Source organism: Apis florea, unplaced genomic scaffold (genome assembly GCF_048593485.1).
Source record: "Apis florea isolate Af1SG1 unplaced genomic scaffold, ASM4859348v1 contig_3798_pilon, whole genome shotgun sequence".
NCBI classification, from domain to species: Eukaryota; Metazoa; Arthropoda; class Insecta; order Hymenoptera; family Apidae; genus Apis; species Apis florea.
The window spans coordinates 2,027,241-2,054,462 of NW_028256860.1; the positions used below are offsets into that span (position 1 = coordinate 2,027,241).

The 27,222-nt window shown below is 32.0% G+C and overlaps 1 long non-coding RNA gene across 10 annotated transcripts in view; it reads right to left on the reverse strand.

Annotated features, from left to right (window-relative positions):
* Nucleotides 1–405: 405 nt before the first annotated feature.
* The window catches only part of LOC116414172 (uncharacterized), a 152,360-nt gene continuing 125,543 nt past the window's right edge, over nucleotides 406–27,222 (reverse strand). For 6 of the 10 annotated variants that reach the window (XR_015294624.1, XR_015294623.1, XR_015294622.1 and 3 more), the window contains one exon: nucleotides 1,447–4,347. This is a non-coding gene — a long non-coding RNA (uncharacterized LOC116414172). Of the gene's footprint in view, nucleotides 4,348–27,222 lie in introns of all 10 variants that reach the window. The other 4 variants (XR_015294629.1, XR_015294621.1, XR_015294625.1 and 1 more) reach the window with 3 other exon arrangements.

The following is a 27,222-nucleotide window of genomic DNA, read 5'->3' on the forward strand; positions in this document are numbered from 1 at the left end:
GATCTCTTGAGAACACTGTTTTTCCGATAACTATATGTTGAAGGGGATAAAACTGCCAAAGTAAGATAAAATAAGATCAAAGCGTTAAGAATTTAGCACAAGTGCTTATTCATTTCTAATTAAATATTCTAATGAAACTTTATCAATCGAATTTAACCATTTTCGTGTCGTACAAACTTGACAAGCTTTGATATATTTCATTTGGAAGTAACATAACAATTTGATATAATTGCATGCGCGAGCATATATTTAATTAAAAATTATTTAAGAAATTATTTCAGGAAACATTTATTCATTCAAATATTTAACATTATATTAATTCAAATGTTAAATGGCAAATAAAAATTTAAAAAATTAATATTCACATTATGAAATAATCAATATCAATATTATTAAAAAATACTATTTACTTTTTATAAATATTTATTTTTCATTTAATTGAAACACGATACAATCTTCAAACGCGATTAACGTTCTATTTTTATTCTCTTCTTATTCCTTGAAACATTGAAAATATATTTTTTTACACGTATATGTATAATTTTAAAATTCTAAATTGCTTATTTAAAATACTATTTCTTCGTATTTCGATTAAATATTCATTTCAAATTAATTGCTATTTAAAAAAAAAAAAACCTTCTTTTCTGTATCACTACAAGAAAAAAAGAATATTTATTTCCATCTATCTAAGAACTTATTTTTCCTGTTTTCGAACCAGAGCATAAGTGTCCACCAGAAAATGCTTAATCACTCGAGCAGATATCCCGCTTCATGCCATCTCTTCCAAGCTCTTTCCACCAGCGTGCACGGGGCTTTATTTTCTTTGCTCCTCCCCGTCCGACACTCACCCCTTCTTTATTACTCGTTCGTTCATTTCTCTCTTGCTCCTCCACACTCTTCTTGTCTGCGACTCTTGGCCGATCGCACCCTCCCCCTCTCGTTCTACTTCCCTCCTCCCTCCCCTTGATCGCGCCCCTCCCGCCCCTGCCCCACGATAGAGGGGTTCAACCTCGTTGAACTGGCTGACGGAGCAGGTAGAAACGAAGGTAAGGTGCCTTCATTTATATTATAATCCTCTCTTTCCCTGTCTCGTTCTTATGCATCGAATCCAAGCGACGTGGCCTGCCGCTTACAGATCCTCTCGCATCTTCCCGCAGCCGCAACTCCTCTCTTTGACGTTCCATTTCTGACGTTTATTGGTCCTGCTTTTGTTTCCCCGTCGTACATCTCCCTCTCCTTCCCCCCCTCACCTGCTCAACTTCCGCCTATACGCTCCCTCTTAATAAGATAGCACAAAGCTATCCATACTCTTTTCTTTTTTTTTTTTTTTTTTCCATTAGACGCGAATTGGAATTTGTTTTTGAGTAATTGAGCAACGTTGGATTGAGATTGTCGAGCGCGATGATCTCGGTGAAAATATGGATATTTTGGGAAGATGTGGATAGCTTCGAAAATTATTGCGTTTTATTCCATGATTATAGAACGGTATATAAATCGCTCATATAACGACACAATAATTTGAATAATAAAAAATTTATCCACAAGAAGACTTTTTACCTGTGATTTATTTTGAATGAAAATAAATCACATGCGTGCGTTTTAGAGATAGGAGGAAGGAAGGATAGATCGATTAAATTTTTCTTCCGATGAAACTCAACTACGACTTCGACTCACAAATATTTCTCTCGATATATTTCAAATTTTTCCCGCGCGTAAATTGATAAACTCGATACTTCAACCCTCGATCGACCAACCCTCAAAGTCCACCCTCCCCTCCTCCTCCTTTCACCGAATACTTACGCACTCGTTCGTCCACGCATTCGCCTCCCCGCAAATAATCGTAATTCGCCGGGAAATCGAGATCGTTCGTCCAGACGCAAACAGAAACGCAAGTTTCCACGATTTTTCCCTCCGCGGATCGCCATAACGCCGCAACGTCATCGCGATAATATGTACGCGGTAAACACTGACAATCGCAGACACAGAGTGGGGCGGGACGAATTGTCGCGAGGGTTGGGGGGCAGAGATAGGGAGGGTGGATGCGGAGGGATGGCCGGAAAGAGGGTGAATGGAAAGAGAGGGAGGGTGCACGCGATAGAACGCGTAAATGGAAGCCAGTGGTGGAAAGCAGGTATTCTCGTTGACGAACCAATTCATTATTATCCGGGATAAATAATGCGCTGTGTGCCTTGCGGTAACGGGAATTGTTCAATTTCCACATCGATGTGGCGCTCGCATAAACTGTACGCACGGACAGTCGGCCGCCATCCCCGATATCGGGCGCGGCCCAACCTTTAAATAGATCCCGCGCGTAATTATTGCCGCGCCGCGCGCTTCCAAAAATGTAAAACGCTGCCGGATACATGGGCCGAGGGATGGAGGTGGATGCGACGACCGAGCATTGTCGATGAAAACGAGATTAATTAGCGACGCGCTGCATTTTCTAGCCCCTAGATCTAATTTCTGCGGGGCGGCCATTTTTCCCCGCGCGATTTCGTTTCGATTTCGAGGCGTTGTTTGGGGGGAGAGGGGATGTGTGAAATTTTTGGTCGTTTGGAAAAGAATAAATCGAAACGTTTCGTCTTAGGTGGATGTTATTAGGAAGTTGGAGCTTTGGAATGAATAATCGGAGATCGAGAAGAGGAAAATTGTGCGTGTAATAAATTTAATAGGCCAATGCGTTCTTTTTGTTCTTAACAAATCGATTATTCTTCTCCAATTCTAGTAATTAAAATTAAAAATAAAATATTTAGCGAGCAATACTAATGTTTAAAAAACGTAGTGAAAAATGTATAACTCGTTGTATTAATAATACAAGTTTCGAGTTTGTCCCATTTAAATATAGGAGAATAGCGGAATAAAAAAGTGGAGAAAAAAGAAAAAACGAAAAAAAAAAAAAAAAAAAAAGAAAATCGAGCCACGTTAATGATAATACGGTTAGAATCGATCGAAACACAATACGAGAACGACTAATTGCCCGCAGACCCGTTCTTTTTTATTTTAATTCAACCTATTACGCGCAGCAAGTTAAAAGAATCACCTCGTTAATTATAACTCGTTACGGTAACCGACTTTGTTGCTCGAGCTCCACGCGTTTATCCCAGCGGCGTACTGTCGCATTAATTCTTCAAAAATAATCCACGTTTTTGACATGAGACCAATTATGTGCACAACCGGGTCCGCGTAATTGGCGAAATCTCGCATTATCGGAAAAATGGAAGCATGTACGCAGGTACCCCACTACACACAAACGGAACTGTACACGTAGGTATACATATGTTTTGTGTACATTACGTTCCATGTTGTATCTCGTTTAACAGGACTCGGTTTCGGTTCCATTTCAAAGTTTTGCTAGCTCTGCGCCGCTAAATCTGTAAAGGATCAAACGAAAATTCGTATTATACGGAGATTTTTCAAATGAAAAATCGGAATTTTTTGGGGACGTAATTAGAGACTTTGAAAATTGCAAATATTTGTTTTTCAAGATTCACTTTTTGTTACTTTTTCCTCTCCTTTTAAATAGATTTATCGATTCGTAATCGTTCGTAAAAGAAATATCAATCAATATCTTTTTCAGAAAGGAAAAATGAAAAAATGTTCTTTCGTAAAACGATATTGTACAATTAAAGATTAGTCGTAAGAAAAATATTTATTTTTGCAAAAGAATATTTGATAAAAGTTTCGAAACAGACATAACATATCCTTAGAATTAAGAAAATTACGAAAAAAATGATAATATAATAGAATTAAAAGATAAGCATGTAAAAGAAAAATCTATCAAAAATTTGATTTCATATTGGAAAAAATATAAGAAAATACAAAAAATTTTTCTCCAAATTTTGTATCAGGGAAATATAATCGAACAGAAGATGTGAAAATTTTCCAGAAATTCCAATCGAGTTTGTCATCAGGAGAATATAATTGGAGGTAAGAGGTTCCTTTCAGCGAAAAAAGAAAAATTTTTACGTATGAAATTTTATGTTATATTTATCTCTCTGCTATTTCTATTCCTTACCTGTTGCATTCTATATTTCTAACTTTTAATTCTGAAAAAAAGATCGACATTTGAAATAAATAATTTTCATTACTTATTCTCGAAAATGAAATATCATCCTCCACATCGAAAAACCAAACGCACGCGATACCATTGCCACGTTCCAAGTGTTAACGATACGCGTGTCCACGCCAGGTAGACACAGAAGGGACACCTCGTTCGAGCGGCCGTCTCTGTTCCTCGTCGTCGATCTCGCTGTACAATGCCCTCCCGTCATTTTCTCGTGGTACACGTCCATGTCTCGCCGGGGGACGTCCGTTCGATCAACGATTCCGCCGATGTCCCTCGTGGTCCTGTCAAAACGAATGTAATCCATAAACGGAAAAAATTTGCGACGCATCCGCGCGGAACCGTCCGATTTCGATGGGGGCGGGCATGACCCAGGGGCGCTTCGATAAAAATCTGCCGCGGGATAAAAGGGAGCGCGATACTATCGCTTTCGTTCAATGTCGTTCACCGTATTTAATCAGTCGACGACGGGAATTTTTTTCTTTCTTTCTTTCTTTTTTTCTTTTCTCTCTCTCTCTCTCTCTCTCTCTCTCGTTTCGAATCCACGCCCGCGTTTGAAGTTGAATAATTAACCGGGTAATGGAGATGGTGATTTCAATTCGATGGATTTTTGTTTGAAACGATGAGATTCTTTTTTTTTTTTTTTTCCTTTTTTTTTCTCTATGCGTGAAGGATGTTGATACTTTGAGAGAAAATTTAATCGGTTTTGACTTCGCGTGATATTTTAATTTGTTTTATAAGTGTGAAAGTTATAATAAATATAGTTATTAAAGATAAATAATAATAGTTTTTCAGTTTCAATTCTTAGTTTGTGTTACATTTTCTCAGTATTTTTTCTCTTTTAAAAATTTCGAGGCTAAATTAAGGGATTTCAACTAATTAAAAGGTTTTTTTCAACGATAATTATTGATATACATAGATTTATTAATATTTTGTATTTGTTATATAAGTTTATAATTTTAGAGTGATATTTAATGGTATTTTATTTTAATAAATATTGATCTCGTTCATAAAAACTTTCAGTGAGTAACTAGTAACTAGTTGGAAAATTAATGTGTTAACGACAAAGTATTTTCTCATTATCGGAAAAGTACGAAACATTGAGACGTAATGTTATATAATTTTAGTTAATAGATATTAACTGTCGACATATAAACATGTTAAGGAACAAATTTAATTGTATACTGTTATCTTGAATCTGATTTGTAACGTAATTGTATCGTACATGTCTCTTCAAATTTATAGTATATTATGGGTATTTATGTTATTAGTTATAATTGAAACCCATGTCTTGTACTTTAATTAAAATATTTGTGATTGATAAGTTATGATACTTATCTATTTATTATTCTAATTACTTCATTTCAACTCTTTCCTCACTTTACTGGTAAACTAAAATTACAGTTTTACAAATTAAAACAAATATCAAGTTTCATATTTACTAATAATTATTAGTATTATTTAATCATAATAAATAATATTAATTTATGATATTTTACATTATTTTTATAATTAACAATGAAATATACGCCAAAAGTAGTAATTATTAAGTGTATATTATAAAAATAACAGTGTATATTAAGTTACAACTCATCTCACTGAACTATTCCAAACTTCAAATTCCTAGAAAAACATAGTATACGATTCTCAGAAAAAAATTTAATACGAGTTTCCAGGAAAAATATAGGTGGCGGGAAAAAAATATGTCCGTTCATATTTCTCCAATGTCTTAAACAGTACGAACACACTTCGCAGCAAGGATTGAGATTACGAGATGAAACCAAAAAGAGATTTTAATGACATGATTTCTTCTAATTGAACATTACCGAGGAAATTTTTAATTTCTTCTCCTACTTTTTTATATTTTTACAAAATTGAAGTTTCCATATTAATCGAATATTTGAACGCTTTTTAGTTAATAAATAAATTTACTTATAAATAAGTTAAAGAATTTACATTCATAATTCTTTTGTTATAATTTCAACATTCGATTAAAAGTCAACGTGTAATTAATCTCATAAAGATAGAGCAGACACGAGGTTTCCTGTATGGCTCGTAATTTTTCGTGCGGAAGTCGCGCGAAACTTTGATCCACGTGGATTGTCGGGTCATGTTTTCAGGATCCAGTTTACTGGGGTAGAATGAATTACGCGGCGGTGACACGTGTTTATTTAGCGTGGGTCACATGGGCGGGTAAGATGAATGGTTGCATTTGGGTGTAATTGTCTACGATGCACTTGTACTATGAAACGGAGCCGATTGTGTAAAATCACCGGGAATGACCTCGTACGTATAACAATCGATACGCTTTCCTTGAACTTGAATCTTGAACTACTTCGTGTTTGAGGAATATAAATTTGTTCTGGAAGGAGAATTTTTTTTTTTTTCAACGGAGAAATATTTCATTCGTAAAGGTAAAGAAAATAAAATGTCAAATTGAATTTTGAAAGGAAATTATAGTTTACGACGTTCGCGATGTAATTTTGGATTTTTTTAAAACGAAACGTGTGATTTTTAAACGAAACAAATAGAAATTCAATTTGCAATTTCAACTGATACTTTAAACTAAATTATTAAGAGATGAAAGAAAAATTATTATCAGGACTGTAAATTAATGTTATTAATTTTCAACAAATATTTTATTAACTTATAATTTTAATAATAAATTGATGTCACAATTTTCACTTCTTAACTAACATTTTAATCTTCACAGAATTTTTTTTCAATCATGAAAAATTTCAATATATATATATATATAAACTATCCTATCCCTAATTAATCACTTGCTTAAATCAATAAACAAACCGCCTTTCTTTCCATTTTTTATATCACTATTTCTAAAAAATAATTTCGAAAAACATCATTTCTTGCACATTCGTCTTGATCTGTAACCATTTATCAGCACGTATATCTAGCTATATGTTTAGAAATGTCAGTTGCCAGTCAGAGAAAGATTTAGAGAGAGAGAGAGAGAGAGAAAGAGAGGAGGTAGATAGGATTGGGTGGGAATGCAATAGTTGTTTTCGAACTGGACAACATAGCTGGACCAGTCACGAACATAATGAATCTGTTCCAACACGGGACGATGCGGAGGATTGCTGGCAACCCATTGCTGGTACCGTTGCTGGCTCTCGTGTCCTCGAAAATCGCCTCCCCATCGAACGAGCATACCGCGTTGTTTCACCGTATACAACGTTCTCGACAAAACGTGGAAGCTTGGTGACTAAATTATTGTTCTGTGTATAATATCGGCTTTAAGCGAAGATCATCCGTTGCTTGCTGCTGTTTATGCAATTCTATTATAATATCCTAAAGATTGTTTTTTGAAGAACTACTATTAAAACATATATTTTTCAATTAATTTTTATTCGAATTTTTCATTTATCGCGATTATACTTATTTATTTAACCATAATAATAATACGATAAATCATTAATAAAAAAATTGTAAATTTTAATTTTTGTTATATGGTAAATATTTATGGGAGGATTGGATATTATCAAAATAGATAATTTTTCAAATAATTATTTTTATTTTATTTTTTATTACATATATGTTTGAATAACAACGTGTATAAAAGTTATATTATTTTTTAGATGTATTTTTGGTTTCTCGCAGTTCTTACTTCATTCTAAATTTGTGAAAATTTATATGAAACAACTTATATAAACTGGATTAATAAAATATTACACTACAATTAATATATTATCCATAAATACAATTTATAACGTATAGAAGATTTCTCAAGCACATTTATTTAATCAAATATAATTCTCCGCTTGAAAACAAAATTTCAAGGAAAGAGAGAATAAAAGAAAGGATCGTCGATAACTAAATTATCGGCCACGATCTCCTCCCTCCCTCTCTTCGAAGCTCAGGTAAAATTCCGCGACGCGGCCGAGCGCAAGAAGGAAGCTCTTCCAACCGGAAGAGAAATGGGGCGTCGCGGTGGTGAAAAAAATTCAGGCCATCGAACGGATTAGGCCGGCGGCGACAGCTGAGAGAGAGGAGAGCTTTACTTTCGTTCTCGTCCACCCGTGTAATTCGTCAAACACGCGTGCCACCCCGGTTCGATGTCGCCGCTTTAAAACTAACTGCCATTTACCTCCCCCCCTCCGCGGGCATAATGGCCGTGGCGCGGACAATGTAACCGTGCTCAGGGGTAGGAGGATTTATTCAGATGCCGGCTCTCTCCCTCCAACGTAACCGTGGCCCTCTTCTGTTCTTCGAGCGGAGGGCCAAGGTGAGAAAGGGTGCTTTCACTTTTTCATTCGATTTCGGTCTTGTTTTTAGGGGTGGTTGCGGTGCAGCGATTAAAGCGAGAGAGAAACGTGGGTTCTTTTTTTTTTTTTTTTTTTTTTAATTGGTTCACGAGAGAAAGTTCTTGCATTTAATAGTGTATTTGTTACGTGATAATTATTAATTGCATTTGGATGAAATTACTTTGAAAATTTGAGCAATTGAAAGTGTTTGTTTTTGGACGTTTAATCAGGATTTTATCGTTAATTAATATTTATTTTAATTGTCAAGTGTATGTAAGTTTTTATCCAATATTTGTTTAATTTGTTTGTAATAGGTTATATAGAAGATATCCAAGAGATTAATAATTTTTAATAAAAATTAATATGTAATATGAAAATTAATATTAAATTAATGTTTTTAGATTTACATTATTGAATCTAAAATTATTATACGTATATTAAAAATAAAATTCTACGTTACAAAATTGAGTGTTATATGTTACAACGCTCGTAGAAATTAATTTTATTTATCATAGCGCATTACATCATCAATTTATCTTGTTCACAAAATGCGAAAAATATCAAAAATTTCTACAACAACGCTCCTCCAGTTATCAAAAATAAAATTTTACATAGGAAATTAAATATTGTATACATCATAACGTTCATAAAGATTTCATTTATCCACGAAAAAAAAAAAAAATGCACAAATTAAACATTTCTACAGTCCATAAAATATTTCTTTTATTAAATTATCAAATCCATGTCATTCATTTTTGCTGCTAATATATCATTCAAATTTAACAATGTATCTCGTGACCGGTTCGTATCAGCCACCGGAAATGAGGTTGAGCTCAACCCTTTGCATCTTCCAGTCGCATTTCGAGCGATCACAAAATCGAAAGATGTGTATATTAAGTGCGTTGGAATTTCGAATGAGAGTGAAATCGATCGAGATGTTAATTTATATAGCAACCCTGATGAATCTAGAGTAAAAAAGAAAGAGAGATTGGTCTTATTTTTTTATAAATTGTCAATTAAATTTTAGCGTTAGTTTGCATAGATTTCTAAGAGTTTTCTTATTTTTAAAGTATCATTGAGTACCGAATAATTTCGTTTCTCTTTTTTTGGAAGAAATTCTTTCATTTTTCAGACTGGTTATCAGACTGACGAATGTTTGCTAATTTTTTTCTCTCTTTTCTCGAAACTCTTGCAGAAAGATAGTAGATTTTTAAAAAGTTCTTACGTCTGACAAGTGATGGAAAGTCCGTGAATTCTTTTCTTTTTTCTAGCTGTCTCGCGAGGGATGCATCCTTTGGAATTGTTACGAAATAAAGTTTCTTATCTTCCTTTAGTTTTTATTAAGAGAAACATAAATTTTTCAAACGTTTGTTTCCTTCTTGATTTTTCTAATTCATTAACCAAATTATTTTATCCATAAAATCTAAATTATTATAATAGAAATAAATTTTTTTTGCATATGATCTCAATTTAAGTTTTTGCGTTATATGTTGCAAATATAATTTTCGTTGCATATTTCTAAAAAAAAATTAGAAAACGTAATTCATATTATCGTTATATTAATTTTACAATAGAAATAGAAATTATATAATTATAAAAAGTGGATATAACTTTTTGATTTCCGTATGTAATAATGAAAAGCTTAATGAATTAATTACATTCAACAATCAAAATTTTCATTTTTCTTAACCATCATTTCTCTACGGTTCTTTCCATACAACACGATCCATTCCTTCCCTTTAATCCCTTGTCAAAACAACGAAACCCAACATCCAAGCCCCTTCCAAAAAAAAAAAAAAAAAGAAGGACCTTTCTACTTCTTTATTTTTATCCCCATTTACAACGATTCATCGGTTAAGGATTTCAAAATCCTCAACAATCTTTACTTTCGATTCAGTCGAGTATTTTTTCGATTATCCTTTTTTTTTTTTTTCTTTCGCAGGGACAAATTTTCCGTTTATTCATTTTTCTCCTTTTCTCTTTTTCACTCACGATCGCGCGAAATCTGCGCGAGACGACAATGGTTGCTCGCGCAACCACCCCCGGGGTTGGTAATTTCATAATTCAGCCGTCGCGGCCGAAATTATTCCGCGGACTATGGATAAATTACGTCGCGAGGAATCACGTCGGCGCACGCGCCACGTTACGCAAACATTTGCTATCGGCTTAATATCGCATCGAAAATGTCTGATGAATGGAGCGAGCAGCGAGTCGAGCCGAACGCGCTCGCTGAAAATCCGCCTTTTCTTCTTCCGCCTCGAATTTCGTATCGGCCGGTTTTTTTCCACCAATATTCCTAGTTTCGCCAAACTGGATTGGTATCATTCGATTTTGGAATCATTCGCGAAAGAACCGTGGATATTCGTTTGAAATTTTCCAAATTTGTGGATAAACTGTTCGTGGAGCGATGTGAAGGAATAATTTTTCGTATAATAATTTGAGCGAGAAAGAATTTCCATCGAAATATAATTAAAATGCAACTCTTGAACATTATGATAGTTTATCTTTTATTTATTATTTCGTTCGTTATAATTTTTAATAATACCCTTAAAATCTATTTCAATTTGTAATTAATCCTTCGCGTTATTATTGTCTTGTCTTTAATTTTATTTCTTTCGATTTTGATTCGTTTTATTTAAGTATATATATGAAGTGGCATATCAGAAAATACAGTTGGAGGAAATTAATTTTGATTAATCATTATTAAATAATCCTTTAAATGAAGGTAATTTAAGAATATTAAAAAATAGTGTTCTTAGGTTAAAAGTATCCTGTATTATGTAAAGAATAAATAATAGATAATAAATACTTTTTTTCAGAGAACATCACAAATGAATTCTATTACAAATTTTTGAGAGTATTTAAAAAATTAAAAAAAAAAAGAAAAAAAAAAAGAACGAACAAAAAAAAAATAGAAATTTTTCTCATTACTAAAAAAATTTAAAACAAAGAAATTTATTTTTTTAAAAGAAACACAACGGACTAAAGGAAACTTAGCCAGTTACTATTATTGAACGTTATCGATTAATCGGTCGGGATGCACCGGCGCCCGCCGAAAATTAATATTCCAGGTGATAAATAATGCGGGTGGAAACCGCGTGAGCGCAACGCAAACGTCGCGCATTAATAACGCATCGAGAACGTTTCGCGTCGTCCAGATAACAGAAGCTTTATTTCAATTACCGCCGCGATTACCGACCGACTTTCCACCCCTGTTAATCTTCCCCTGATTTTTCAACGAGTTTTGCGAGTTTTAATTTTTCTTACCATCGCCATCATTTTCCCGGCCTTTTTTTTAGAAGATACGTATCGCGTTGAATTCGCTATCGCTGTTTATAAAAGGTTATAAAACCGTGTGAAACATTTAAAACGTTTATGAATTAAAAATTTCAATGAAAATTGCAGAATTTCGAATGGGATATTTATTTGTCTAATTTAATGTTTTTTCATGTAAACACCCAGATTAGTTTCCTCTTTATATGAATTTAGAGAGATATTTTTATTATCTTTACACGTTTGGTAATACCAAAGGTTAAATTTTTAGTGCTTAAATCCGTGTTTAAATTTTTTTTTTTTTTAGTTCGGTAAGAAAGAATGGGTATAGAAAGTATGTAATTATTTTTCAGTAGAGAAAAATAATGTATGTATCTTTGTCTCTTTCGCAATCGTACTTACATTAAAGAAAATTTAAAGTATATATATGTATATATATATATTTATATACTTATGTGTGCCAATATTTTTTAAAAGGTTGACAAATATTCTTTTATACGTGTGCAAGTATTTTTTCCAAATTATACAAATATTGTACAAATGTATAACAATTTCAAATAATGATAGTACATAAATCACACAATCAATAATATTTGAAGAATATTTCTGTCTACCAAAGTGTTCTTTGAAATTGATCGACTGTGAACAACGATTAACAAACTTTCGACAAAATTTTTCTTCTCTTCCGACAACGAGAACATTTCATCTCATTTCATCTCTTCTTTTGATGGAAAAATGTCTACGACGTTGATCATTTCCCTAACTGTAATCCTGCTCGCTCGTTTCATCCCCTTATTTCTCTTTTCAGGGCATTTATCTATACGGTCAATGTCCTGAAAACACGAAACTCCCGTGACGATCGATGGGCGAAAGTAAACGCCTCGAGAGGGTCATGGTCGACCTTGATGGTGTTTCGTGGCACCTGTCACTTCGACGTGTCTCTTTTCAGGGGAAAATTCGGGACAGCCACGCGATCCGCTCGTTTTTCCGCCCGATAGTCGCCACGCGTCCACTTTTTATCCTTGCAAATCCGTTTTGCACCACGTCGAGGATGATCGATGAACAACGTCGTTTATTAGACCGTTCGATGGATTCGGTTCACGCTCTTTCTCGATCGGTTCGCGCAAGTGTAACACCGTTGTCACGTTTCCAACGTGTACCGTACTTTATTGAATATTTCTCTTTTTTCTTCTTTTTTTTTCTTTTTTCCACTGAATTTTGCGACGAAATCCACCGTACACGATATGTGATTTAAAATCGTTGTGGTGCAACGATGCTTGAAAAAGGTAAGTCTATTAATTATAATTGATACGGTGAAATTTGAGATTGTAATAATAAATAAATAATGGATATATATATTTTTCTTTCTACTCACTATACTTGAATCGCTATTCTAATTTTACTTTAATCGGTTTGAAATTAGTTTAGTTAGATATAATAGCAATATGAATTATTTTTCGATAGATTTTCGACGAGAGAACATTTTGAAATAATGAAATTTTGTAATTTGATATTTTTTAAATTTTCTTGGATTTTATGGAGTTCGTTAACGAGATCAAATTTTTGATCGGTAATGTAAATGAATAAGGATTGACGGTGATATTGCGAGAGAAGGACACTTTTATTATTAGTATCTAATTGATAAAATGTAAAAGGAGGGAGAGAGAATTTCTTTTTTAATTAAAAAAAATTATCCATCTTAAAAGAATCGTAATAAATTTATTAATTGATGGATTTTTTTTAGAAAATTTCCTATGTTTCAGCTATTTTTTCCTTGTAAAATAATGAATTTTAAGAATATTTTTTACCAGAGGTACGAACGACTCGATCTATTATATTTCCTTCGGCAAAATTGTTAAGAGCCAGAGTTGAATAGAATATATTGCTCGCCAAAAAAAAAAGAGAAAAGTACGATCATTATATGGCGTTAAATCGAAGCTCTAATTAAATACATTCGTCAAAAATTCAACCAACGATAAATCGAATCGCGAAATAGTTCATAAAACAGGAATTTTGTCTGAACGCGAGGCTCAGAAGTAAAATGACCATCGTAAAACAAGCATTCAGTGAAATTAAACGCTTATATTTAACCTTCGTGTAATTTAGAATAACACGTAATAGAGTTGAACCATCGTGATATTTAATTAGTCATATAATTTCCAGAAATTTAAAGCGTGGTTAATAAATCAGCCTATTCGGAACATTTGTGTCATATTATATAATTAAGAGAATCGTTACGGAGGAAACGGTTTTTCACGGATGGCAGAGCTGGGTAAAAATTTTAAGCTTCCCTCTTTTTTATCTTTAAATGACCTGCCACACTTTTTTCCACCCCCTGACGCGATAACCGTCGAGACGCGTACAATAAACCGCAATAAATGCTGATTTGAGATTAGTGGAAATTGTAAATGGACCTATGGTGTTATCGTGAAACTTCAATTGTAACGAGAGGAACGATTCGAAAGTAAAAATGAATCGAATTTGTACAAGTAACTAGGGGTCTAGGGTATATTTAAGCGAATATTTCTATGTGTTTTTGTTATAAAGTTTCACGAGAGATTTGAATTTAATAAAATGTATATTATCCATTTATTTATAATAAAAATTATATAAATCAAAATTACTTTATTAATCGCATAGAATATTCCTGTAGCTTTATTATGTAGATTGAAACTTGGAAAAAATAACAAAGCATTCATTTCTTAGATATTTCTGTCACTATTTTCTAAATATATATTTCCCAATAATTATTTTCTGATATTTTAAGATTAATAGTTTGGAATATTTTATCGTGCTTGTGGTCTTCTGGCCATAGATTTTGCACGAAATAAAGGCATAATGTGACTCGCAAATATTTATTATTAATTTCAAAAGTTTTAAATTTTTCTCGTATATTTAATTATCTTGTTATAATAGATTTTTTTTCTTTCTAAACATTTAGATTCGTTAAAAACTTCTTTCCCTATTTCTAATTTTCGAAATAATTATCCAGGCTCAACAAAGAATAATGAGAATTCAATGGAGAATCAAAATTTTTATTTTCCGACCTTTTTTTAAATACATAATTCCAATCCATCCGTGTCTATTTCTACATTTTAACAATTATTCGCAGCTCCAATTATACACATCTCTTCTCGAGAAAATTTTTTGATTGCCTAAACAACATTTCCACATAGATTTTGCATATACACACAATTTGTACAACGAATAACACAGATACGCTCGTTAGAAAGATGACAAGAACTAAGATTAATACACAAGTACCAATAATCAACTCTCTGCGTATCTGCATCCATCCACCGTACAATCGTGTTACACCTGGCATATATCTAGACCATATTATACAGGTTTATTATACATATAGACGCGTTCTATGTACGCGTTCTAGCTATGTGCCGGATGGCCTCGGGTTTATTGCGACGAGCGTTATCGCGGCCAGACGGAACGAACATCTCGCAGCAAGTGGGCAGTAACGTTTGACGAGCGATCTAACCCTTTAATTGAGTGCAGTTTTACGATTTCAGACGACGTTCCGGAGTGAAGAATTCTATGGTACGTAATGCCGGAATAATTTCGGCCAGCTACCAGGAATAAATTTTAATCCACCGCCTCGTTTTCGTCCCATCGATCGCGGTTAATGGACGCTGTCTTATGTTGTTTCTTGTTAATTTAGCCGAGAAGCCGCGATCATCGATCCATTCCCAGGGATTAGAACTGTGCCACTTCTCCAATTTTCTAATTTGACGCTGTAATTCGAGGCTGTTATCAGTTCGAGTTCTTATTTCCAGCTGATTCCAAAGATAATGTTTAAATGTATAAGTCAATTTTAAAAATGAGATTAATATAATTTTCTTGCGATGAACAAATGAATAATTATCGCCAACATCGTAATTTTCATTTGTACGTATTAATTGTCCAATGATTTATAGAAGACAGTGCACGTTTGGAATTGTTATTTTCTGTTACACGAGATCTTTCCTCTCCGTTTCTGATGAAACGATTCTTCAACATTTTCGTTCCTTTCTATACTTATCCACGTTATCCACGAGAAAAACCCGAAGATAATTAATTGGCTCATGAAAAACATGGGATAAAAATTTGCATTAATTACTGATCAACCTTGGCTCTATATCATCGTTTCCATTAATGTTAAAAAACTACCACTTCCTAATTAATATAACGAATAATTAATAAATCCAGTCACGTGTTACAAAAACCTGTTCTTTAAAAATCATTAAATCTCCATATTTTGTATTCACAGAAAACAAAATTTCTTATCTAAATCTTTATTATTAAAAGATTTCTCCTTCTTCCTTCAAATTTCATCCTCCTCGAGCAGCACCGGAGTATAAAGCGTCCAAAGATCATCGAGATTCCTCGAATAATTTTCGTCCGCACGCGTGACCGGTCGAGAGGACACGAAATCTCTAAAAAGAAAGCCGACGAGGAAGGAGGAAGCAAGGAAGAAAGGGGAAAATCTTCGACACACGCACACACCCACCCCCATCTCGCTCTCCTTTCCGTGCCATCATCTCCACCACCCTCCCCAAACTTCGTTCTCCATATTCTCCCTCTCGTTCTTCCCTCCCATCTTCCTTCCTCTCCTTCGATTCTCTCCCGAATGAAGGGTGCTTCGTCACCGTCGAGTGTGTATCGCGTCTCTCTTTCAAGCACGTGTACCTCGCCTTCTTTTCCCGCGTTCGCCACACCGTCTCCTCCTTCGCCCGTCCTGTCCTTCCTCCCGTTGTTTTATACACACCATTTTCGACGTGGCCGTCTCGTCGTATCCACTCGCGAGACACCCCTCCCCCCTCCTTTTTTCTCTTCCTTTCCCTTCTCCCCCCACCGTTCCGTTTCGCTTCATCCCCCTCCGTGCTCGCCCCTCTCTGTCTCTGGGCGCGCGCACAGACGCACGGGGCGACGTCCCGTTTTACTTCATTAGGGGATATGAGTTTTTCCACCCTCGTCGCACGGGTGTCTCCCTCGCACCAACCGCCCCCTCGTCACGGGGCGAATCTCAAGATGGAACGCGGGGGTTGGCCTTTGTCGACGAAGGACGCGACGTGGCTGATGGACAGAGTATCTTTTTTTTTTTTTACTTCTTCCTTCCTTTTTTTGAAAACTTCCTGTTTTTATTGGTAATCGAGAGTATCCCTCTCGAATGCCGATTTTCGAGTGAGCGTGGCGATCTATCTGGGAAAGTTAATTGGTATTGCGTGAAAATTGAAGAGAGAACCTCTTCGTCGCGTTCGATGTAATACGGTTTAATTATTTTGATTAATTAAGTAAGTGCATTATAATTTCTAAATTATATAAATATCGTTAGTAATTCGTGGGAAATAATTTTTTTCCCAATTTTGATCCCTGGAAAATTAGGTCGCGAAGGGATTATGCGTTGCTGCGATCGTGTTTTTATTGGAATTTTTGGACACGAAGTTTTAAAAAAAATGTTGTTATAACATTAATAAATTTTTACGTTGTTCTGAAAAATGATTAATTAATTTATATCATTGCGAAGAGGAGGGAATGAAATTTTCTCTCTCGTTTCTTTAATCAAATCTTTCTTTCTTTCTCTCTCTTTGTCCTTCTTTTGATAAAGATTCGAATAGATATCATTTACTTGAACAACATTGATTATTATATAATGTACAACTATTATCAACCGATAAATTGATTATTAAAACTATTCTTCAATTCAATTTTTCTCGAGACAAAAATTCTCAACAATTCTTTTCGAAAGATGACAACACATTTCATTTGAAAAATCGTCCCATTTTTATATTATATTTAATTTCGATAAAGGGGACGAATAACTACACCTTCGATATTATATTTTTGAAAAGGGCGATACTTTATGGACGCGCGTAATTGCGTAAAATGCGAATGGTAAACGGCGAGAATTAATGCAGAATGCGGTTAAAATGCGCGCCAGTGATATATAAGCTTTTTAAATCTTACCGTTCGGAATATTTAAACGCGCGATATTTAAAAGCGACGCGGGTCGTGCATCACCTGAATCCTGGAGGATACGAGCGCGCTTAACGCTGCCCCGGTTGATAATGGTAATCGGTCCCGTATACCCCGAACGAAAACGAAAATTTAAATAAACAACCTCGTTTTTTATCAAACGTTGAAATTACATCGCCGCGAACTAAAAAACCTACGCGAGTTGCGCGGATTATTATTATTTAAATTTTGATCGATGTGGGCAGGGGGATTAATCCTTAGGGGGGGAGGAAAAAAATTTCAGACAACGTATTTTTCATTTTTCGATGTGAAAGTGAATTTTTGTTAAAATTCGGAATTTTCAGGTTAAAATTAAATATATTGTGTTGAGAATGTCTTATTTATTTTATGAATACGAAATGGACAAGGTGTGGGTAATTTATGAAAATAAATGGAAAAACAAGAAAGAAATTATTTAAATTATAAATTATATATCGCTGTAAATTAATAGGTATATGTAAAATCACGTGGTGCAACTTGATTTGTAGGTGGCACCTTGAGGGGATCTCCTTGAAATCCAGCTGGTTACCTTAAATGTATTATAATGTATTTTTCAGTCTATATGGTGACAAGGAGAATTCAAGCTTTCAAGGAGAGTTCGATGATCCATGGATCAAAGAGTTTTATTCAAGGTTATGTATGTAAAGTAAAATGATTTCGAAAGTATAGCTGTTCGACGAGGTGAAGGTTGAAAGTTTGAGAACCTATTATAAGGAATGATAATAGGTAATGATTCTTTCAGATTATTATACTATTGGATCTTATGATCACCTGTAGTCAGGTTCTTGAACTCGTTTCGAGAACCGGTTAATGCATAAGAGACTAAAAAATACGCAGGATGTTTTATTTAAAGGAACAAGGTTGATTTTTATACGTTTCGAGAAATTTTTCATTTTTGTAAAAAATTATCTTGTATAGCTAAGGGCGGATATGATCTAAGACGTTTTATACGTTTGTTGAAAAGAAGATAGAAGAAGAATAAATTGTAAAAATAAAAGAAACATTTTATCTCAAACAAAATAATGTTAAATTAGAATTAATAATCGATTGAAAAATTTAGTTATATCTATTATCGTATATGAAAATGAATGATTATTAGAAAATTATATTGAATTATAAAATATAATACTAGATATAGTATTTAAATCTAAATCGTATACATATTATATTTGTATTTTCTATTTCAATCTCAAAATTTAAAATTTAATTTATTTTATTTTCCTTATATCAATTTTATAATAATTATAATTTCTATTAAATTCAACAATCTTTATAATATTTCTATATCAATATAAAAGAGATCAACATATCAATGAATTCAAACTCAATTAATTCGATTCATTCTTAAAAGCTAACTGTTTCATTGGATGAAAAAAAAAAAAAAAAAAAAAGGAAATAATCGATGGAGCTGCTGGTCACGAATTTATTTAAAAAACGCAGACTAGTATTTATCTTCGGGATTTCAATATTCCTTTCGTTTTCATCCCCCTCTTATTCTCTCTCTTTTTTTTTCAAATACGAGCGAATGCACTCTTGCTCAAATATTGTTTCACTACATTCACAAAGTCGAAGTCAAATATTCTATTACGGCTCGAGCTCGATTATCCGGATATCGAACATCCAATTATCCGTATACTTTTTGATCGATACATCTTGGTTATTGAAATAGTAGTTATAGTCATCGATATAATTGAGAGTTTACAAAATAATACATAAAAATATAAAGAATATCTTTGTACGTTGTTTAATTATTTATCAATTAATGAAAATATAGAAAATATAGATGAATATAAATGTTTAAAAAATAGAAGAAGCTGTATATTTTCATTTGTTAGTGAAGATATATCATCATATTTATATACAAGGATTTGGAAACTTATAATAAAATGGATTTTAAAAATATCGAATATTCATTCAATAATGGAACAAGAAACAAGAACAAGACTTAATCTTATCAATTATTACTTCTGCATCATTATTCAAATATATTTCAAATTAAGTTATTCGATAAATTATAAAATTTCATTCATTTGTCTAAAATTTAAATATATGCATATTAATTCATAATTTACAATAATCTTCCATATAAAAACTATCACCATCGTTATTTTAATCCTCGTTCAATGAAGTCAGATTATATTTGATCCATGTTTTCGACTCATATGCGATATTTAATATCAATGATTCAATACATGAGCCAACCAAGTGAGTCGGCCATTTTTTGATTCGAGACATACATTTGAAAATAAAAAGATTCAAAGATTCGTCTTTCATTAAAAGTACTGTTTCAAAAATGAAAGCAAAAGTATCTCGAAAGTATCATATTTTCATTCTAATATTAATTTCCAATAAGGTGGATCTTAATTTCGTAAAATTCGATCGTTTGAGAAATCTCGGATCTTCGAATCGTTGCCACGTTTACTTTCCTCGTTGCAACGAGAGCGAAAGGGAAACAAAAGTGACGAAAAAGGGTGGAGAAGAAGCGAGAGGAAGGAAAAAATATCGGTTGTGTTGTCCTGAGTTTTCCGGGTGCAGTTTCACCTTGGTCAAATATTTTTCGGTTTTTCGTTCGCGGTGCGCAGGGTTGAAGGGCCACGGTCAAGGGGTGGTCGAAGGGGTGGATTACCGCTGAGTAGTACACGATGTTCCGAGCTGCGCAATTTGACCGAATAGAGACGCGTTACGTGATTTTTTTTTATAAAAAAGAGAAAGTTCTAACTGTTTCATTGCTCCAAGTAACATTTAAATGGACACTTATTTTCTTTTTTAAATTCCTCACGTGGAATCTGGTAAATAGCCGTTTTATGTTATTTTTCTGAGAGTATGCTTTTTTAAACTTGTTTCGATCTCTTCTTTTTTCATCGATCTTTTTCTCCTTTCCTTTTTAATTTAAAATGGGATAGTAGTATCTCTTGATGTTTTGTCGAGAGAGAGAGAGAGAGAGAAAGAGGGAGAGAAAGAGAGGGGAGGGGGGTAAGTAATCGAAAGTAATCGTTTGGGAATATTTTTTTTATTACAATAATACTTTCTAATAGTAATATTTGATTTGAATTCTTCTCCTTTTTTTCTTTCTCAATTTAAACTTCGGATTTAAAAAAATTTACACTTTTTCGTTTTGCAACATTTAACGTGACTAACGTAACTTAACGATATATCGATAAAATAAGAAAGACAAAGCATCATTAAATAGATGATGATACAAATATTTAAATTCGAAATGAAAATAATATTAGAACAGGAAAAAGATAATAAATTGTTCGAAATAATAATATTTTTTTCGAGAAAAATGTGGAAAGAAAATTCACGTGATTTTAAAAATTAATTCTCTGTATAAAAATAGCTCTTTTTTTTACGTTGGAATCGGGAATTAGGCTTTTTATAGAAGATAATTAGCATAGTAAAACTTTCAATGGGAATATAGGTATATTCTATTATAGATGTACATAAAATAGTATAAAAAACATATATTGAACACAATAAATGTATTCATAAATTTGAGAGTAAAATGGTTCTGTATTCTAAATACATAAACTCACACACACGAGAGGGTACATGACCCGCACGTACAATTTTGCAGTTAGAATATATTGAAGAGAATAATTCATTCGCCAATAGCAGCGCTTTCGAAATAGCGGTTTGCCGAGCTTTGTCCATTGTATTTTCTGTCATCGATTTTTGTATCTATCCGAATTTATCTTGATAAAAAGTTATGATTGCGGGATCTTAAAACTTTTCGAGAACTTTGAGTCGTGAATTAATAACATTTTAAAAATAATGGCAAATGAGTATTTTTTTATATAATGCAAAAATTCAATGAATAAAATATGGGATTGTTGCAAAAAAAAAAATGCAAAAAATCTCAGAAATCTCAGATATTTTATAAATTAATTTATTCTAATTATTCTGGAAAGTATTTTAAAAAAGATAAAATTTAAATCTAATTGCTTTAAAAATAATAAATCGCAATTATTTAAAAAACGTACGAGAATCAATATTAAAAATTAAATATTATTAACACGAGAATATAAGAATCACAATAATATAATAAAATTATATTATTCGAAAGGAACAATTTTACAATTTAAAATAATAAATATTATTTATTTAATATTGCGTTAGGAATATTAAATATTCAAAGATTATTAAATAAATAATTTTCCATAATTAAAAATTCAAATTTAATTCTTTTTTTTTTAAATCTCTAATAATATCACACGAAACTTTTATTGAAAATTTATTTCTGTTTTTAAAATTTTTTTTGCTTCGAATTAATCTGTTTAATGTTTGTAAAAAAAAAAAAAAAAAAAAAAAACAACAGTAACTACATCGAGAATATATTTTCCTTTCTGATCTTTATATATATATAAAAGTATAATATTCATATTAAACGTATGTTTATATAATAAATTTTCATGCGATTAAAAAACAACAACGAAAAATATAGCCTCTACGTTTCTCTTGCTATTAAGCGTACATGTATAGTTACTTTTCTCCTCTACATTGATTATCACACCACTGTATAACACGCATATAAATTAAAGATATACGCACATATATCTGCAATGGCATAATTGCATTTACATGCAACACTCCGAAATGGATCCGCGAATACACACCCATATCACACATGCACAGACACGATTCAGGGAATGATGAGTGTATGTAGATGCACTCTATCTGTAGATTGATAGGTATGTATATACCGGTAGATATGTACATTTACGTAATCGGATCCACATTGTACATGTGATTCAAGGCAAACGTGTGTACACAACACACGACATTGCGGTGATGTACGGTCGTTTCTTAAGTTTATATATTATAGTTTTCAAAGATTTCTCGTGATATATATTATTATGATAGCTCATCGTTGAAACTGAATGATTTTCTTACGAGGATAAAGGGTAAAAGATGTGATAATTAATTAATTCAGATTTAACAAGTGAATTTCGTATGCATGCAAATGAATCTATTGTATAAGGATCACAGGAGAAAAATTATGTTTCGGTACATACAGGAGAATAATTTTAAAATTTAACACGCTGTAAACCAAGTTTGTCGAAATTGTTTTTTTTCATTTGGTTTTGGAATTAAACGTGTATTTTTTTCCATTCTTTTAAATATAATACACAAAGAGTGAAATGTTACACAGTGTTAACTTCTTTTTTATATTTTAAATTATATATAATAGTTAAATTTTATTAACTATGAAAATTGAAAATATAATATACTTTCTGTTGTGTCTGTTGAAACTTTTAAAAATTTCATTGATGAAAGAATATTATCTAATTATTTTTTAAGCGAATCTTCTTGTAATTTTATAAACTTTATAAATTTTTATTATTAACTTTTCGTAAAAGACGTACTTTTTAAAAAAATGTTTAAATGTATATTTTTCATTTTTAATTTTGTATGCTTCCTTTACTTTCTAAACGTTCTACGCTTTCTAAATAATTGTCAATAATAAAAAATAAATTGAACGAAAATGAAAATTAATCCAATAGTTTTCATCATGATTATTTAATATTCATTAAAATTAACATTTTGATTCTTACTTGTAACAATTTATTTAATTCATGCCAATATCATAACTTTTTCAGATTTCTAAATTCAGATTTTTTTTAATTTTAAATAAAAAAATTCAATGCCATTCATATAGAAAGATAGATTTATATCAAAACAATATTTATAAAATAAATTTTAAAACGGATGAATAAAATAAATCTAATAAATAGAATAAATGTTTATATTGTTATATCAAGATGCGAAAAATATAGAATAACATGTAATCCATTACAAAATTTTAGACTGTTATATTTGAAAAAATTAAAAAAAATATATAGTGCTATATAACATTTTCATAATTATACATAATTATATAATTTTTCAAATTCTTTAAATAGGATTTACAATTAGGACGGAGTCGTTATATACGAAAAATTATATATATACTTACAACTTTACATCTCACAAAACAAATCATCACGAAGCTAATTGAAATTCTTCCGCGTTATCATAGATATCAAAAACGGATAATCATCACACCAGGATCTATAGCGAAAGCTCTTTTCATGTGGAAACACAAACCGTCGCTTTAAAGAACAAAGAACGATCGAATGGGCGCGCAATTCTATTCCTATTATGTGCAACTGCAATCGCATAATGGAACCGCGACAGACACGAATTCGGAAAATTCGAATTTTCGAAAATACATCAATTGAACGGGGTAGAAGTTTCCAATTCGTTGCACACCGAAATAGAACTATTTTCTATGGCCCTCTAGCAAACGCCGAATACCTGCACCATCTGTGTATGTAATTACGGTATTTGACTTCGATACAGTTGAAATTCCATTTATTCGGATCTGTGGTTTATATGATAGATAGAAGTTCATTGATTTTCCCCGCTGTCTGTGATTTTTATCTGTGTTTAATATGATCATGCAGCAGGTGGAAGAATCACAGGTTCAAATTTTTGTGGACACTGAAATGGATAGTAATAGATACACCTAATTTATAATAATAAGTATATATTTTTTACATTATTTTTGTTACGAATATTTATAGAAATTTCAACTATACGTATTAAAAACTTGGAAATTAAATAATTTTTGTTTGTTTACCGATAAAATTTAAAATAAAGTTGTAACAGATTATTATAGGATATTTTTTTTAATTTTTCACTAACATTTTTCACTTTTCTGATGAAATTAAATGTTACGAACTAATTTTAGTGATTAATTAGCGATGCATAATGCTCGTCGAACAGATAAGGAAAGAAGATTGTCAATCAATTTTATGTTACTTTCGACAAACAACATTTTCACTTGTCTTTAATTATTTTGACGTGATTAAAAAATAAATCAGGATTTTCTTGCATAATTAAAGATTATCAACGAAATTTTACAAGTCAAATATTAAAAACGATTAAAATGTATAAATAATAAAACGAACGAAGTTTTATAAGTAAATTTTTAAATTTATAATAAATAATAATAATATAAAAAAATAATAAAATCGTAACCTATTAATTTATTTATATTATTAATTGATAGATTAATTGTACATGCAAGAGACTCAAGAATTATTTTTGGAATAAATAATCAACTTTCTATTCCTTAAGAAAACAAAACGATGCACGATAAAAATATTATACTCAACGCATAAGTGTAAAATATTTTATAATTAATAATTTTTTTATTAAATTTCACAGTTTCATTCGCATACTATTCCCATATATGTTCCCATAAAATGTACAACATACTTATATACGCTGGTGTAAATGGAGTATTGAGCTTTCAAGAGAATTGGACAATCTCTGAAAAACGGAAGGATGAAAATAGCTTGGAGGTAAAATTATTCATGATACAAATTCTTCCGAATTTTCCAAGTTCGAATCGTGTCGTGAGTATAATCTGTTAGGGGAACAAAGGGTTGATCTTCACCTTCAGATTAAACTGGTACCGATAGATCGATGATACTTTTTGTTTCGATAAAGTAGAACGATTGTTATTAACTTTTTCATTTGTAATAATTCTGAAGTGAATAAGTATATTGTGATTTTATAACGATGCACAAGATTTATAATAGATAATCTAATTTGTTAAAAAGAAAAAATATCTCATTTCAAAATTAATACGTTTCAGTTTCAATGATTATAGACTAATGAAAGTGGATTTTTTAAATGAAAAGAAATTCTATATATATATATATATATTTTTCATTTTATGTAATGATAAAAGATTTGAATATTTTTAAAAATAAAGAATGAAAATTTCAATTTTTGTAGATATTTTATAGATTTTATAATATTATAAAATATAGTTTTCATATTGGTAACGGAGAATAATTTTCAAATTTTTAAATTATTGTAAAAACATACTTTTTATGTGTTGTTCATACATATATATATATTTAGTAAAAGTGATTGTACGATTCGAAAGCTGGCGAGTGAAAGTATCTTATTTATAAGATTCTTACGAATGTATTATATGCACTATGTATTATTAACCAGTTAGTCTAGCAAAATATAAATTTTACATAATAAATTTTATAATATTAGTAAATTTTCATAATATCAAGTAATTCGTCGTAATACAATAGTTTCGAATTACGTGTACAAAAATACGTAAATTTGCATTAAAATTCAAAGGTTTAATAATAATAATAAAAAAAAAAAATATAGTAAAACTTCATTTATTTTGACAAAATTTTAGGTAGCGTTCAATTCAATCAATTGAATTCCTGCTGATTGAATTTGTTTACCTGAACGTGAACCCCTTTATTACTTGAATGGGAAATTCAATAGTAAAAATAATGGTTAAAATTATAGATAGTAAAAAAGAATTAATTAATTCTTTTACACGAATTAAATATATGTGAGTTTTTTTATTCTTAATGAAATTTTTTTCCTCTCTGCTTTCTAAAAAAAAAAAAAAAAAAAAAAAAGAAAAAAAGAGACAAGCGAATAAAGAAGAGGTGAAAATTTTGGAACCTCTTTCCCACTTCCGGTCTCACCAGCCCTCGCCATCCCGTATCCGTACGTGTACCAAGGGACTTCACCGATCAATTGCAATCAATTTGTGAGCGGCGAGAGTGTCCCAGCCGGAGAACACGATTCAACTTCTACACCAATCCCGAACCGACCAATTTTTTTTTATTTTTCATTTTTATCTTTTTTCCACTGGCCTAGCGTCGTTTTGTTTGCTTTCATTTCCATCGTATTTAACAACATGCAATATTTGATAACGCTCGATGATCGTTCGAGAGTACCATCCATGTTCTCGACGATAAAAAATTAAACATCGTGTCGTGGGATAATTTCGAAATGTCTGTCTGTGAAAAAAATATAGAAGTTGGATAGTACAAATACACATTCGAAATGTAAATCTTGATAGATCGAGAATTCAGTTAATTGTATCTTTTCTTTTCCTTTTTTTCTTTTTTGTCACTATTCCACAAGCTTTCCTGATAAAAATAAATTTCTTTCTTTTTCTTTTTACGCATGCTTGTAAACATTTACCGATACTGAAATTTGAAATTCGTACAAGTCGGATGTATCTCGAGCAAACAATTACCAAACAACAATTTTGAAACAATGTATTCTCAGTTCCTTCTTTTTTCTCGCATATCAAACTTGAACCAGTCACTGTCACCTTTCTTCAACAACGCACCTATTCGAAATACTTTTTTCTCAGATTTTTTCTCTAAATTTCCTATCTTGTCTTTTTTCTTCTTTCCGAATTCTTATCGAATTCGATCGTTATCAGTCATCCTTAAAACGCAACAATACAGAAGAAGAGTTATTCAAGATCCTGCCGATTTCCACGAAAAGCAAAATTCATCGCGGTGAACAGTGTTTACCGAACGGTCGGCCGTCATAATGCGAGCGATCGTTGAAATTTTCCAAACCGAAGCGCAAACAGCCCCCGAGTTTGACTTCATTTTGCCAGGCGTTCGGTAGAAGGGAGGCGAATAATAAGGTCGTCGGTGCATGCATCCTGCTGCACTTCCTGGGGGTGCACTGCAACCGTGTGGCGCGCATGCGCGCCCAAAATTTGCAATTTTCGACGGTGGTGGATGCTGGGTGCGAATTTTCCCAACCAACTCCATTTTTCAA